The 18,335-nt window shown below is 37.1% G+C and overlaps 1 protein-coding gene across 1 annotated transcript in view; it reads left to right on the top strand.

The window, feature by feature from the left end:
* The window catches only part of LOC150109852 (A disintegrin and metalloproteinase with thrombospondin motifs 9-like), a 605,150-nt gene that overhangs the window by 225,977 nt on the left and 360,838 nt on the right, over window positions 1–18,335 (top strand). The window lies entirely within an intron of this gene.

Below are 18,335 nucleotides of genomic sequence, written 5' to 3' on the forward strand. Positions count from 1 at the left end.
AATTGTGTGGGAAGCTTCTGGTATTGAGACCACATTTTAAGGTAAATAACAAATTTAATAAAAATAAGCAGTTATAACCCTAGAATTATTAAACTCATTATTTACCTTAAAATGTGGTCTTAATACAGGAAGCTTCCCACAGAACTGCTAAGCCACAGAAACTTATGTTTTCATCTAGAACAGTGGCTCTCAACCTTTTTCCACTTGCATACCCCTTTTAAATCTATTTCTATAAATTGTACCCCTTTTTAAAATATCTGTTACTGACATTTTTTTCAATGTCTATCTTAATGTAAAAGTGTTTACTTGTTTTTCCTACATTACTGATTATTTTTCGTGTATCCCTGAGCGGCCCAGCACATACCCCCCCCCCCCCGGGGGGTACATGTACCACTAGTTGGGAACCGATGGTCTAGAAGATAAAATTGTTCCATTTTACAAAGGAATAAAACATGATACAAATTATAAGCTTGTCTGTGTGGCTGTAGTTGTGATTAATGTGTTGGAGAGATTGGTGAGAGCTAGTATTCAGAAGGTTGATAATAATAATATTCCAGAAGATGTGTGGTCAAAATGGGTTTGTTAAGGGGATGTCATGTTTTACCAATCTGCTTATGTACTACAAGTTGTCAAATTCACAGCTGGATAAAGGAGATGCATATACAGTGGTATACTTGAATTTTTCAAAGTCCTTTGATAAACTGTCATGTCACAGACTTGTAATTAAATTGGACTGGATGGTATTTGATTAGAGACTTGTGATTTGGATAAATGTCAGATAGGTATCAGCAGGTCATGTATGGGAGGGGAAAAAATTGTATCTTAAAAGAGAAATATACTGGCAGTGTACAACAGAGGTCTGTTTTAGGACCTATTATTGTTGTACTTCTATGATATTGGGTCAGGCATAACTGTAGATATGCAGCTGTTTGCAGATGATGCAAAGGAGGGAAGAACTGTGATGTTCTTCCCTACTTTTGAAGAAGAGCAGATGTTGTGGCCTTGCAGGAGAATCTGAGTAGACTGTATGAAAGTAGGCAAGTGAGTGAAGCTGTCAGCTTAATGTTTAGCAGTGTATGATCATGGAATTTGGTAGGCAAGAATGTGATGTATACTATATAATTAATGGGGGGGGGGTTGAAGGACATAGAAGACCAACAGATCTGGAAGTGAAAATTCTGAGAACATCACAATGGATTATGGCAGCGATGAGGAAGACCTTGACATGCAGAAGAAAAGTTGTTATGGTTCCCTTGTATGAGGCCTTGATCATGCTGCATATGGACTACTGTGTACAGATCTGGTTACCTTTTTTTAACCATGCTACTGGCCAAGATGTCTATAGGTGTCAAGGTTATCATGGATGCGAAGTGCATGTTAAAAATTGTAATACCATTGATATTACTTTGAAATATATGATCAAATACGCATCCTCACATGAAGCATGTGAGGATGCTTATTTGATCCGTAATGGCCAGTAAGGTGGTTAAGGGATGAAGATTGTGTAAATCAGTGCTGGGTCTCTGTAATAATGGGGATATAAAGATAGATGAATGGAAGAAAGGGATATGATTGGGACATAAGTTGGTATAGTCATGTTGCCAGATTAATGTGGAGGAAAGTTTTCATATTATTCTTTTTATTATTATCACTACGTGACACCTGGAGTCCAAGGACTCATCGTGGGAGGCACAATACTCTAATTGGCTAAATACATCTCACTCTCTCCGCTACTACTACTTAATTATCCAACTATGACACTACTACCATCAATGCCATCTATCACCCACCATCACCAACAACAATATTTTTTTGTCTGTAAACTGTGTGTGTTCTGAATGCCAATTTGTCTGTATGCAGGATGAAAAACCCGAGTTTCTATGAGAAGAAACTGTTAAATGCATTTTTAGTGCATTTAAACAGGCAACATGGAAAATACATTCAAGAAAAAGAAATAGGGTTCTTTTCTAAACATATTAGTTACATGAATTCCAAATGGTTCATTATCCTTTTCTGTTTATAGGAAATCAACACACTGGAAAGTATTTACATAAGTAGTCACAATCATATATCCCAACAGTATAGCATCCTCAAAACACACACACACACACACACACACACACACACACACACACACACACACACACACACACACACACACACACACACACACACACACACACACACACACACACACACACATTTGTTGTAATAACACAGATCTTAGTTATACCTGCTACACTGTTCTGATGAAGAACTAGCTTCATCCCTTTTGTACATTCTGGAGTGAATTCCTGTCTGCAACTTAGTCTACTTTGAACAGAGACTGATAGATCTGTTAATTCCTCTGCACCGAAGGACAAAAGCAATTAATTTGCAGTCATCTCCATAAGTCAGGACTGGAAGACCATGCTCAAGATAGTCCTTATTCAGGATTAAATGGAAGAAGATATAGAAGCTGCATACATGGGTGGTCTGAAAAGTTCTCAGCCTCTACCATAGATGGCAACGCTATCAGCAAGATTTTTTTTTCTAAGTTGGTACATCTGCCATAAGCATTAATGTGAAATTGCAAGTCATTCTATCAAGTAGTTTGTTTTATACAGCTGTCTGAAGCAAAAGTGCTGTCTGTATCCCTTGAAATGGATAAAACTGAGTATCGTGCGGTTATAAAATTCTTTGTAAAAGAATCTTTAACGCCAAAAGAAATTCATTCGAAGTTCATAAAAGTTTATGGGCATTCTTCTCCTTCGTTTTCGACAATTAAGAAATGGGCTGCCAAGTTTAAACATAACCGTACCAGCCTTAAAGATGATCTATGTGAAGGACGTCCAAAAAATGTAACAACGCCAGAAATCATTGATCAAGTGCACGATATGGTATTGGATGACTGGTGAATCAAAGTGCATGAAATTGCTAAGTTATAGGCTTTTCAAAAGAATATGTAGGATATATTTTGCATGAAGAATTTCAAATGAAAAAGCTTTGCGCAAGATGGGTGCTGCAGTTGTTCACAACAGATCAAAAACGCACTTGCATGAAAATCTCTGAACAGTGCTTTGAGCATTTTAACAATAATAAAACTGATTTTCTGCATCGATTTATTATTATTGATGAGACTTGGATTCACCATTACACACCAGAATCCAAACAGCAGTCAAAACAGTGGTCAGAAGCTGGTTGTTCAGTGCCAAAGTAGACAAAGTCGGTTCGATCAGCACGAAAGGTCATGACATCGGTGTTTTGGGATTCTAAAGGCATTTTGTTTATTAATTATCTTGAAAAGGGTAACAATAACCAGGGAATATTATTCTGATCTTTTAACCAGACTAGACGAAAAAATTCGTGAGAAAAGATCTGGTTTTCAGAAGAAAAATATCATCTTTCATCAAGACAATGCACCTACCTACAAAGGTGTTTTGGCAATGGAAAATGAAGGGATCTGCACTATGAATTGTTGCAACATCCACCCTGTTCCCCAGATTTGGCTCCCTCTGACTTGTATCTCTTCCCAAAACTAAAACTCTTCCTTGCTGGTCAGCGTTTTTCTTCAAATTAAGAGGTGATTGCAGCTGTAGAGGGGTATTTTGCAGATCTTACTTAGAACCACTACAGGGACAGGATAATGGCGCTGGAGCATCACTGGAATAAATGTATTAGTCTTAAGGAAGATTATGTTAAAAAATAAAAATAATTTTGAAATTTTAAATTAGTTTTTTCATTGTTAGGCCAATAACTTTTCAGACCACCCTCATAGCTGAAGCAGATATAGTGCTGCACAGAAGTATCATTAGGTCTGAGAGACTATTTTTAGAATCAACATCAGCTATGAAACACTCCTAGAATCAATAAGTATGGCAGCATTAATTTGTAAGATTGCCTAAGACTCATTTTAAGAAGACCACAAGACTCATTTTAAGAAGACCACTTTTCAGTTCTGTGAGTTAGCTCCTATTTTTTTTTTATTTTTTATCATACCCTTAAAAGTGTGCTCAATAGCGCATTAATTGTGCTATCTGCACATAAAAGTGCTGGTGGCTGGGAGGTAACCGAATAAACCAAATAGTTGAGTTATTGAATTATCATTTTATAAGGGTGTACCATCTAAGTGCTGATGTTGTTGTAATGCTGGATGTGACATTAACTGATGGGAAAATAGAGATTGAAGAAATGGAGGTGCTAAAATTATTGCAGAACCTCATCACAAACACTGTTCTGGGATGAGATGGCATTGTCTTGTGTATTCTGATAACATGTAAGTGAATTATCAGCTCCTCTGACCAAGCTGTTTAATATAAGCCTCAGTAAGCCTCAATTCTTTCCAAGCACTGGGTTGGAAAGAGAGGGAAAATAGTCCCACCATATAATGGAGACTCAAGGACAGAAGTAACAAATTATAGGTTAATCCAATACTTTAACCACCACTCAGGAGTGATGGTTAAAGTATTTAAGAAATTGGTAAAAGAATTCTTGACTGGGTGGATAGGAATATGATACTTTATCAGAATTAAAATGATTTTGTGAAGGGTAGGTCTTGCTTTATTAATTTGCATAACTTTTTTTTTTATAATAAAGTGAAAATGGACTTGGATAAAGGAAATGACTAATTATTGATACTGTTGGATTTTGCAAAGGCATTTCACAGAATTCCACATAAAATATATTTGCATAAATTGGTGCAAATGGAGATGGGTGTGACTCCAGTGATTTAGATTAGAGGGCAAAGTCGTGGTGCCCTCTGAATGATCTAGCGACACCAGCATTTCTTCTTTTTCCCATCATGGAGACAAATTTCAGTGATTATACTTATGCTACCGCACACGGGGAAGCTGATGTGACTCTTGATTTGGAAATGATGTCAGAGTTGAGAAATGAGCAAATCATTCCACCCATTACAAGAAATATTAATATCATCCAATGTAATTTAAATGGTATCGTTACCCCAGCAAGCAAAGAAAAACTAAATGAACTTTTACTACTAGCTGACAAACATGATGCTGATATTATCTTCATCCAGGAAACCAAACTTCGACAAACCAACAGACTAGACATTAAAAACTATGAAATCATAAGACAAGACGGACCAAAATGGAGGAGGGCTTCTGACACTAATCTGAAACTTGTCATATAAAGTTGTTGAGTTAGACATATTATCAGAAGGAACTGAAATACAAGGAATCCAAATACTGGAACCAAGTAAAAAGCCATTAAACATATTCAGTTGTTATCATCCTCCTGACAAACCTGGACCAAATCTTTCCAACCTATCCCATCTCATTGAAGAAAACTCCATTATCTTAGGAGACATGAATAGCAAACACCTGTTATGGGGTTCTGAGGAAATAAACCCAAGAGGAGAAAACCTGAGTAATTTCTTAGATGAAACAGGACTAATAACTCTCAACAGTGGAGAACCTACTTATCTGTCTCATTCTTATGATACAAAAGATGCCTTAGATATCACTGCAGTGTCTCCTGATCTTCGTGACAAAGCTATTTGGTCTGTTTTGGAACCAGTAGGAAGCGACCATACTCCAATATTAATCAATCTGAACCCATAAGTGACTAGGCCCACTCAAAAATGAAAATATCATTGGAACTTCCAGAACGCAAATTGGGAGAAATACAAGGATGAAGTAAGTAAAATGCTGAAAGATCGCACATACCATGATGACTTAGACAAAGACTACATAATTTGGAAGAATACTATCCTAAATGCAGCAAAGAAAAGTATCCCAAAGGGCTACAGGAGAAAAGTTATTTCAAACTACACAAAGGTTCACCAGCTTGCCAGTAAACTAACTAAACGAAATGAATTATTTAATCCTAAAAATTGGAAGCTCTCCAGAAACCAGGATCGAGTACAACAAGATATATGCTGAAATTAAACAAAATTATAATATATTACAAAGAACTAGGTGGCAAGAATTTTACCACAACTTAAATCCAAACACTTCAGATACCAAACTTTGGAAACTGACTGTTAATTTACAAAGAGACATACCAAAGGCAAGTGAGATTAACATGCTAAAAGATCCAGATGGAAATATCAAAATTGGAGATAGGGAGATCGCAAATACCTTGGCCTTTCATTTTAAAAATATAAAAAAAACTAGAGATGAATACTAGGAAAGACCGTCAAATATCAAAACAGGCTCGACAGCAGAAAAAATGCTGCAAACTCCCCAAAATATCAAAACAAATTATTTTGGGATCCATTTAGAATCTCTGAATTGGGAGATGCCTTGGAGAGACTAGATATAAATAAATCATGTGGACCAGATAACATACAAGGAATTATTATCAAACATCTTCCTTCCCTAGCCCTAGATTGGCTACTTCACCTATACAACAATAGTCTAAAACAAGGAAAAGTTCCGAAAGACCTGAAGACAGCCACAATCATACCAATCTTAAAGCCTAACAAACTGCAAGACCAACCAAGACGTTATAGACCAATTTCACTGACTCAATTCCAGGAAAATTAATGGAAAAAATGATACTCCAATGTTTGAATTACTATCTAAACAAAAATAGTATACTATCACATTTTCAGGCTGCCTTTAGAAGTAATCACTCCACAACTGATCAACTTTTCACTTAACCCAGACAATTTAAGATAACTTCCAGACCAAACCTACCAAATCCACCATTGCAGCTTTTGTAGATTTTAGTAATGCCTTTGACAAGGTGTGGAGGCAGAAACTCTTTTCCAAACTTTGTCATATTGGAATAGAAGGGAAAGTTCTTAACTGGATCTATGACTTTCTAAGAAATAGATCAATTCGAGTTACAATAAATAATACCTTTTCCAAGAAAGTGAAAATAAGACAGGGACTCCGTCAAGGTAGCATTTTGAGTCCACTCCTTTTTTTCCATCTACTTAAATGACTTAGATAAAAATATAAATAAAGAAACAAAGATAGCTATGTTTGCTGATGATTTGGTCCTATTCTCAGCTCATAACAACCTAGAAACAGCAGAAGGTCACTTAAACAAAGCCATTGAAAGTTTAGCTACATACTGTGAAAACCAAAAAATCAAAATTCACCCTACTAAATCAGAAATCTGTGTTTTTACTATTAATAACCACCTCAGAAAGTGGAGACCAAAGATTAAGCTAAACAGTCAAGTAATTACATTTAATGTAAACCCCAAATACCTTGGAGTTACTTTGGATCCATCGCTAAGCTTCAATAAACATATCAACAGTGTTGCAGTCAGAGCAAAAAGAAGACTAAATATCATGAAAAGTTCTTAACTGGATCTATGACTTTCTAAGAAATAGATCAATTCGAGTTACAATAAATAATACGATGTTATTTTAAGGTTTTAGCCGATGCTAAAGCCTTAAAAGTCGCATATGCCTCTATTATCCGTTCCCATAATGGAATATGCTTTACCTATCTGGATGCAAACATCACAAACCAGTTTAGACAAGCTTATAAAAATTCAGAAAAATGCAGCTAAAATCATATGTGGACTAAGGAATACAACTCCTGGAAAAATAGCAGAATTCGAATCCAACCTTGTTCCTTTAAAAATTAGGTGGCAAGAAAATCTTGCCAAATTTGTAGAAAAAAACAGCCAACCTTGCAAATCATAGAACAAGTGAACTTTTTAAAAACTGGAAACCAATAAACAGAATAAAGAAAAAATCAGCAATGCATGAAATCATAGAAAATAAAATTCCCTTGGATAGTCCAAAAAAAATAGCCGACTACCAGCATTTCCTCCAAATCGAGACAGGAAAAATATAGTTATCAACTCTGAAATAGGGAAATGAGAAAAAAGCCTAGAAAACCCTGAAATCTTGAGATCATTAGCCCTTTCAAAAATAATGGAATATGGACCTGACTCAATAAAGATCTACACAGATGGCTCCAAAAATCCAAATGGCAATTCTGGGAGTGGCGTACTCATCTATGGTTTTCATAATATAGAACTAAAAACAACTAACAGTATTGGATGCAACTCATACCATGCAGAATTAATAGCTATTAACACAGCACTGCAATATTTGGACGAACAAAACCTGAAGGAGTTTATATTTTTCACAGATTCCTTAGCAGCTCTTCAAGCTATTAAGGACTGCTACACTAGCCATCAAGAAATACTTAGAGACATAGCAAAAAACATAAACAAACCACATAAGGATTCCGAAATAATCTTCCAATGGATCCCATCCCATGTGGGATTAAAGGGAAATGAATCTGCAGATGAAGTAGCAAAAATGGCTGCAATATCAAGTGATACCACACATTTCGATCTTTTTAAAACCACCCAAAAAGAAAACATAAAAATAACAATTCTTCAGGACATGACTCACCACTGGTACTCAGCAGAAAATCCAGGAGCTACCATCAACTCCAAGTTTAATCGCAGTGCCACTACCATGATCTCTCACCTCCAGACCAGCCACACAAGACCAGTCAAGTTTAGCAATGGCATAAAAGTCTTCCCCACCTGCAAAATCTGTAACATCGAGGAAGCATCACCAATGCATTTGCTAAACTGTATGAATATTTCCAAATGTGAACTCTATAACAACCCAGAAAAGGTGCTGTATAAAATACATGAACTTGACCTCTATGATCTGGTGTAATAATACCATGGGATAATAAATAATAAAAAAGATTAGAGGATGGCCGATGGCGTATTTTCCCTCTCTTTCCAAAGAATACAGATATCAAAGAGTGTTATATGGAGGAGTTGAGTCCAGAAGGTGGGTGAATAGTGATTTACCACAGAGCTCAGTATTTAGTCCTCCATTGTTTAATTTGTATATCAACGATATAGGAAATGATTTGACAGGAAATATTCAGTTTGCTGATGATGCTAAACTGAGAAGAACAATGGTAAATGAAGGTATGTAGAGATCTTGCAGAAAGATTTGATAGACTAGCATTATGAGTAAAGATAAATGGCTGCCAGTTTAATGTGGCCAAGTGCAAGCTGATGCACTTTGCAAAGAAGAGGTTAAAGGCTCTGTACTATAATGATGGAACTGAACTGCAAAAAACTGATGAGGCTAGTAGCTTGGGTTTAGAAGGCATATTGCAAAAGTATCAGATTACCCAGTTATTGAAGAATACCCTAATAAACAGGGTTATAGAAGTCATTGTTCCCTTTAAATCTTTAATGAGGCCACATCTGGACTATTGCATGCAGATCTGATCATGTGAATTCCATGGGCATGATAAAGCAGTAGAGAGGATCCAGAGGTTAGTGACAAAGATTGCAGCAGATCTTTGGAATGCTCTATATGCAAACAGATTGAAGGTCTATGGGCTTCAAATTTGATAGGAAAAAAAGAGAATAGAAGCATATAAGTTATTAAAAAGTTTTATAGGATTGACACCAAAGACTTTTGCTTCAGTATGTGTCAGGATGAGAGAGAGTGAGGGATCAGCCATGGATATAAAATTGTATAAAAGAATAGCTAGAAATGGTGTAGTACCAGATTTATTGCTTCAAAGGATGATAGAGTGGTGAATGGGTGAAATGAATTTTCATGAAATGGTAGTTGTAGCTGCTTCATCAGTGAATGAGTTTAAGGAGAGATGTGACTAATGGCTAGTGTGCTAATACTGGATCTCCTGAAATAAATCTTTTAACTCCATGGAGATACCTATATTCTGTAAGGAAAGGGTATATGTTGAATTACAAGGCTGGTGATTATGAGGAGCTTCTCATAATCACCTGAGGAGCTGGGTAGATAGACCAATGCTGGGTGATATTCAAGGACTATCTAGTAGAAACAATGTCTAAATGTATTCCAAAGGTCAGAAGGTTAAATAAGGTAGGTGTGAAAGATGGATGAAGAGATTAAGCATGCAATACAGAGAAAAGAAGCATTATGGAGGTGTTGAATTCTAAATGAAGAGAAATGACAATTGTTAATACTTCTTTCAGAATCCAACATAATCCTCCGTGTCAAAGGCAAGACCTGTAAATATTGTTTATTGTTTGTCTCTTGCTTATGGTGTGTTATTCATATAATTGCCTTGAATTTTGTTTATTATTATTTAATAATATAATCTTTAGTAATGTAATAGTAATAAAAAGTCTCTGTATAAAAATATTATTCTTTTAATTTATTTTATTATAAGAAGCTGTGCATGTATGTTATAGAATTTGTGTTTATTATGATTGAATGTGATTTATATGAACTATGGATTATTTCATTATTTGTATTTCTGAAAGAGAATGTATATATGTAAGTTTAATGTGCCCTATGTGAACTATGATTTTTTTTTATTTATCATTACTGAAAGAGAAAGTAATTTTATGTAATTCTTTTGATTGGATTTGATTGGCTGTTGTCAAGGAAACAGAGTTAATTTTAGATAGCGTGTGCGTGTAGCGTGAGCTATGGTATTCGAAGGGAGAAGAAGTTGATATAAGCTGAACTAGCTAGAACCAGATTTTCGCTGGAAGAATGAACATATTTAATTGGAAAATGAAGGTAAACAGGGTTGTGATTGGACGTATTCCTTTAGACTCTGCCTAGTTGAATTTTATATAAGGTTTTTCGGGAAGCTCACACTGCACTGAAACTAACACCATTCGAGACCTACTATCTCCCCCTCTGTATGAAATATGCAGAGGTCTGATGGCTGGCAGGCCCCACCTGCAATGAGGACCAGTGGTGGATGAATGGTATTTTAGGGAGGTAGGTCTCTGCACTGTGTCCAAGTAAGTTCCCAAAACTCCTTTTCTCCTTGTTTAAGATAGTCATCTAATAATCTAACTTTTTGCTGGTAGATGCTTACTCTAAGCTGTCTATGGAATTAGCTGGTGGACTCTCAAAGTCTACAGGATCACTTACAAACTACTCGGGAAACCTGAGCAACCGCTGTTTTCTCTTGGGTCAAGTTATGGACTCTCCATATGATGAGTTCGACTTTAAGCAGCTATTGGCAATCTTCAAACATGTAGGAGGCCTGCTGCAAAGGAAATGGCCAGGAAAGGTAGCAATCCACCAAATAGAAGAGGTTGAAACAGAGGACTGTCAATCCCCTGACCCTCTCCCCAGCACTTCTCAAGATAACACCAGAGAGATTATGTCGCCGGTTAACGACCAGCCCCTAGTGCACTCAGATAACTCTACAGACTATCAGGTTGTCAGCAGAAAGAAGTGCAAGAAGGGGTTGCCAGCTGCAGATCTTGAAATAATACATCAACCCTTGGAAAGAACAACTCCAATGGACTTAACAGCACAACCTGATGAAAGAATAGAGACCGACTCCAGGGCACAACCCAAAGAGAGGATTCCACCAGTAATTTTAAGAACAAAAGAAAAATGGTCTTTAATTACAGAGACGATGAAGAATGCAAACATCAAATTTATATCAGCCAAGAGTATAGATGAAGGAATCCGGATTCAACCAGAAGGAACTTCGGACTACCGCCAACTCACCAGACTTATGGATGAATTGAAAGTCCTATATCACACATTTCAGCTTAAGAGTGAAAAAAATCTAAAGGTGGTCATCAGAGGTCTGGCTGAGGCATACCAGCTGAAGAAATAGCTACTGACCTCAGATCACAAGGCCTGGAGCCGATTAAGATATCGCGCATGTACCAAGCAGACAAGTGCCCCATGCCTCTAGTCTTGGTCGAGATCAGTAAAGACCATAGAGAAATTTACGACCCTAAAATAGTCTGCAGCTTAGTCATCAAGACCAAACCTCTCAGAAGAAAGGCTTCAGCTGGTCAATGCCATCGCTGCCAAAAGTATGGGCATGCATGAAAGCTATGTAAAGTGGATTACAAGTGCGTCAAGTGCAGTAACAACCATCCCTCACACACTTGCGTCAAACCACGAACCACGCCCACTAAGTGTGCGAACTGTGGCGGCCCACACCCAGCCAACTACAAGGGATGTTCACTCCACCCATCCAACCTGCAGAAGGCTAGAGAGGCACTACCCCAGCCCAATCAGAAGCGAACTAGACCAGAAATCAGAACGCAGGCTGTTACTCCGGAGAAATCATATGCATCCGCGGTCTCTACTAGTAACAAACCGGCATCTTGCAACCAAACCTCCGCAGCAATCCTAGCTGCTACTCTAGGAGAGATGTTAATGGCCTTTAGCAAAACAAATCTCAATCAGGCTGACACCAATAAATTCCTCAAAAACACACAAGTCATCTTCTCCATGATTAATGGATAACACGTTCACCATAGCTAACTCAATACAGATTGCTTATTGGAATGCTAACGGGCTAAACAACAACCTCCTAGAACTAAAAGAATTTGCTGAAAGATATAAGATAGACATCCTTTTAGTCAACGAGATGCATCTTCGGCCTTGCGACAATCCCAAAATAAGGTACTACATACTACTTAGGACAGATAGACTCAATGCCAGAGGAGATGGAACGGTGATATTTGTTTAAAAAAAAGCATAAGATACAATGAGATCAAGAAAACAACAACTACAAACCTGGAAGAAACTGGAATTGAAATACATACCAATAACACAGGTAGTCTAAAACTATATTCAGTCTACAACCCTCCAGGCAAACCACTCCTAGCCTCAGACCTCTCCCAGCTCCTTGACACAAACGAAGCAACAATAGTGGCGGGAGACCTAAACGCAAAACATCCTGCGTGAAACAGTAGAAATACCAATAATAATGAGAAGAGCCTACACAAATTCGCCCTGACAAGAAACATCACCGTAGCAGGTCCTGTTGAACCAACACACTACAGACCACTGGGCAAACCTGACGTGCTGGATATAGCCATTTTCCGGGACACCCCACACCAATTCCAGTTACAGATTATTAATGATCTTAGCTCCGACCACAATCCAGTTTTGTTTAGCCTAGGCGGAGAAGCAGAAATCATCTCCAGACAATCCTACACAAATCTCAAGAAGCTCAATGCAACTGTCTGCAACATCACAGGCCCTGTCCCAACCATATCCTCACCCAAAGAAGTAGACACAGCAATCAATAAACCGGAAAGCACAATCCAAACTGGCCTTGCAACAGCCTCCACCATTACCGCTCCATCTCAAACTAACCTGCTCCCAGAAGAGCATCTAAAGCTTATCTGCAACAAAAACAGGATTAGATGTCGATACCATGCAACACTATCACCCCAGGATAAACAAGAGCTTAACAGGGCAACAAACCTAGTCCGATATACAATCAAAGACCATAAGAATCAACTATGGGAGAGGAAACTAAGCTCCTTAAACACTGTAGATAACTCATTATGGAAAATGACTAAATCCCTTCGCTGCGATCACCCCAACATACAACCAATCCATGGAGAAAGAGGTATAGTCTACCGAGATGATGGAAAAGCAAAAGCTTTTGCAGACACCCTGGAGCTGCAATTTCAATCAAACTACACTCATGCGGACTTGCGCTTCATTGAAAAAATCCACAGGCAAGTATGCTATGCACTTCATCATACCACCAGCTGTGACGACACAAGCTATGCTACACCAAATGAAATATACCAAATCATCAAGAACGTCAATAACAGAAAAGCACCAGGTCCTGATCAGATTTCAAACAAAATTATAAAAGCACTCCCTCACAAAACAATAATGCATCTAGTGGCTATCATCAATGTGATGCTAAGACTCAACTACTTCCCCACTCGCTGGAAGCAAGCAGATATAATCCTCATTCACAAACCGGGGAAAGCACCTCAGTTTCCCCAGAATTACAGACCTATCAGCCTCTTGTCAAGCCTTGGAAAAATAGCTGAAAAAGTAATACTAAAATGCCTACAAAATGAAACGGACAATCTAGACCTAATCCCAAAAGAACAATTTGGTTTTCGAACTGGTCACTGCACAACTCAACAAATCCCCAGACTTATAGAATACATAACTATCGGATTTAATTGGAAACCACATACAGGTGCAATCTTCCTGGATGTGGCGAAAGCCTTCGATAAAGTGTGGCACAAAGACCTCGTCCAAAACTAATAACTGTAAAATACTCACTAAACCTCATCCAAGTCATAGACTCTTACCTGAAAGACCAAAAATTTCAAGTGAAACTCCGTGGGCTCAGATCCACTACAAGAAATATCACAGCAGGTGTCCCGCAAGGCTCCCTATTATCGCCGCTACTCTTCAACATTTTTATCTCAGACGTCCCAAGAACAGCATCAACCACCATGGCTTTCTATGCAGATGACATGGCAATACTGACCAGATCGCTCAGACCATACCTAGCCACACAACGACTACAAAACGCAGCAACGAATCTTGAAAAATGGTTTCGGAAATGGCGAGTTGATGTCAATGTAGACAAAAGCATGGCCATACTATTTACAAGGAAGAAAGCAGACCATCATGGAGCAGTCACGATGTTCAATACTAATATCCCATGGCAAAACAAAGTAAAATACCTGGGAATCAAACTAGATAACCATCTCAGCTTCAACTCCCACATCTCTCATGCCTGCCACAAAGCAAACTCAGCAATAGCTCAACTCTACCCTCTACTCAACCATAGAAGCAAATTCAGTCCAGAAAACAAATTATGAATATACAAAGCAATCATCAGACCCTTACTAACTTATGGTTCACCAGCATGGAGCCACACCTCTCCTAGCAACATCAAAAGATTACATCCAAACCAAATGCCTCCGAATGATCTTCGATGCCCCGTGGTTTGTAAGGAACACTATCCTCCACCAAGACATACCTACATTTCTCCTCCAGATAGCAACCAAGTACTTTGCTCAGGCATCACTCCATCCCAACCTACTCATTCGTGAGTCGTCAGATTACAATGAAAAAGACAGATGGAAACATAAATGCCCAAAGGCGGCCCTGATCACAGATTGAAATATTTCTACACAGCCCTAATTAGGGCGAGCCATGTGCTCAAAACTTTCTTTCTATAAACAATTAAAAAAATACCGATTACAGAATAAAAATCCAAGGGGTTGATGTCCATCCAGCCATAGAAGTTAGAAGTTAGAAAACAGGGGAGAAAGCTTATGGACAGCAAAGAAGGAAGTAAAGGGTGGCAGTAATGGGGATTTGGAAATGCCGTAAATAGATTATGAAAGGACGGGGAAATTAATAGGCAATTCGGAATATTTCTATGGAATTCTAAAATTACGACGAATTCCAGTTGTTTTGAAGAAGAACAGTGCAAGGCTGAATTTAATGCATAGAAATAAATAAGGAATAAGTAGATTACCTAATATGAGTGCATCATGACTTATGAAGCTCTATGTTTAACATTTCAGTTATTATAGTGAAGATTTCTTTTGAATAGTGTTGCTTCACAGTGATAGTTAACTACAGTTTTAAGTGTGCCAATAGTGAATCCAATGTGTAAAAGATGTAACCCGGTAAGAGGAGTTCATTTTTTTTATATTTCAGCGTGAAGATATAAGAGTTAGCTCCACCTGATATATCTTAACATTAACTGTGACGTTCTACTAAAAATAGCTGAAGTATGGAGCTTTATAGTGTTTCCCCCTTGAAGTGATAACTGCCTCATAATTAAATTAAGTGTTAGTTGACTAAGAGAGAATTAGAGAATTCTGCTTTAAGAATAATTACTGTGAGATTCTGTAACATTGAACTGTGTGAACCATCTTCAATTATTCGGATGAATATAGTATTGACAGCTGAATGTGCGATGCCTAATGTTTTATGTTTGTTATGAGTATTTGGACTAAGCTGATTTGCATTGTCTTGTTTTTAAAGTTTTACTTAAATGTACATGTTCTATAACCCTGTATTAAATGTTTATTTTATTGGATTCAATTTATTGTTTGCCTGATTTTTCTTCATTGCACCGCTCATAAAGTTTATCGGACCTTGCGAAAGCCTTAAATATTAATTTTAAACTTGGCCTGTAGAAAAGTGAGATTACTGAAGTTAGTTGATGATTGATTCCACTATATTATATAGACTAATCTGAATATAGGGTGGCGCAGGATAATATAAATTTCTCTATATTTGGATTAGTAATCAACCAACAATTAATTAAGATAATAAAAAACAGATAATTTAAATAAGAACTACGTTCTAACAAGATGGCGAATTCAGAGCCAGGATGTACAATCCAACAAAATGGCGCAGCAGTCAACAGGATGTGAATTCATTAGTGTAAATTGAGTAATTAAATTTTTTTTATGCTATTGTGGAAGAAGAGGTGATCCTTAAAACCTTAATAGTAAAATTAAGTGAATCACAGTGAGCATGTTGTGAACCAAAATCAGGCAAAGAAAGAAGTTATTTTTGGATTCAGATTTTTAAATTTAAGTTTGTATCTGATATATTAATATGGCAGTTTCATCTAGTTCAAGAATGGAAGATAGTGAATTTTTTCGTACAGTGAACCCACAACAGGTCTTTCCTCAGTTTTCGGGATAGAATCAGATGATGTGCTGTCTTTCTTTACTTTAGTTGAAAAACTTACGGAAATAGCAAACTGGACTGATTTCCAATTACTAATATTACTACGAAGTAAGTTGACTGGTAAAGCAAGGACATTTTTATATTCATCCCCAATTCTCAAGGAAACATTAGATTATCAGAAATTTAAGGATGTTTTAATTTCACAGTATTCCAAATTAAGAAGTATTAGCCCCAACTTATGGAAACTACAGAGAGTCTCGCAAAAAGATAGAGAAACTGCCACAGATTTTTACAGTCGTTTGTTTTTACAATTCACAATTGTAAAAACATGTCACAATTGTAAAAACAATTGTGACACTATCCAATAGTTTAAATATGACTAATGAAGATAAACCTCACTTAGATTGGGCTGTGTTCCAGCAATTCCGCCAAGGTGTTATCATCATCATCACATATTTTGAAGGAATGTGTAAAGAAGTTGACATCTGCTTGACATTTTGTTTAATTGGGTCAAGTTCCAACGGAGTGTTGAAAGTTTATTTTTCACTTTGTTTGCTCACATAACATTAGACATATCTGCAAGGAGATGTGTTTTGCATTATGGGAGATACTGAGATAGGAGTGTTAGTAGCTTGCTCCACCTTTGCAAGGAGTCATCCTGGTGTTGCACTACCTTACCCCAGTCCTGAAGATACTTTCAAGTGCAAACTTTGTTTGCTCACACTTGGATAAAGGATTAAACTAAATTTATTATATTCTAACCAAGTGAAAAATAAACTTTCAACATCTTTCTCTAAATCCAGAGTAATTTATTAAAAAGGTGGCACACCATTTGGCAACTCCTATAGGTAGAGATGACCCTGCTAATGCTTCTGGCTGGTATCTCCACTTGGGCCTGGCTCCCACTGAAGAGACCTCAATAAAGGTCGAAACTAGTCTGGGTAGTGGCCCTTCACTTAATGCATAACATTAGACATATCCACAAGGAAATGTGTTTTGCATTATGGGAGATACTGAGATAGGAGTGTTAGTAGCTTGCTCCACCTTTGCAAGGAGTCATCCTGGTGTTGCACTACCTTACCCCAGTCCTGAAGATACTTTCAGGTGCAAACTTTGTTTGCTCACACTTGGATAAAGGATTAAACTAAATTTATTCCAATGGAGTGGAAGGAATAAAAGATTGTGCCGCTTCATAAGTCAGGTGACAGAACTTGAGCATAAAATTATAGACCTATCAGTGTGTCATGCATTATGGTTAAAGTGTTGGAAAGACTGGTGAGAACCAGGATCCAGAATTGAGTTGACAACAATGGTATTATCTTTGAGGGAATGCATGGATTTGCTGTGCATCAAATCCATCCATGTTTTAGTAATCTGCTTACTTGGACAATGAAAAAACCTTTATGACAGTTATATATACAATATAGTCATGATTTATGCTTGAAATGTGTTTCTGAAACATACATGTAAACAAATGTTCTGCACATTAAGACAAATTAATCTATGAAATACTTGAAAATTCTGGAGGATATGCAATCAGCAAATGATTGAGTAGTTATTATTATTATCCTACGATGAAATGGAGTCACAGATTCATCCAGGCATTCCTTTTGTCATATACACAACTCTCCATGATGTCACATTCACAAGGATGAAAGACCCTCATGAACTGCTCATTAAATATCTGAGCTATATACTCTGCAATTGTCAATAAGATGATGACTTCATTGGACAATTGCAGAGTATATAGTTTTTTTTACATGTATGTTTCAGGAACACATTTCAAGCATAAATCATAACTATACTGTATATATAACTGTCATAAGGGTTTTTTTTCATTGTCCAAGTAAAGGTGATTTTCATACTTGTATACTTATATTTATTCACCATGGTAAATCACCTGAAACAAATGTGTAAGGTTCTTTCTTCAGCAAGTGATTTAATGATTTACTTTAAAAAAAATAAAAAATACACT

The sequence above is a fragment of the Typopeltis vanoorti genome, chromosome 1 (assembly GCF_054136105.1).
Source record: "Typopeltis vanoorti isolate ZY-2024b chromosome 1, IOZ_Tvanoo_1.0, whole genome shotgun sequence".
NCBI lineage: Eukaryota > Metazoa > Arthropoda > Arachnida > Uropygi > Thelyphonidae > Typopeltis > Typopeltis vanoorti.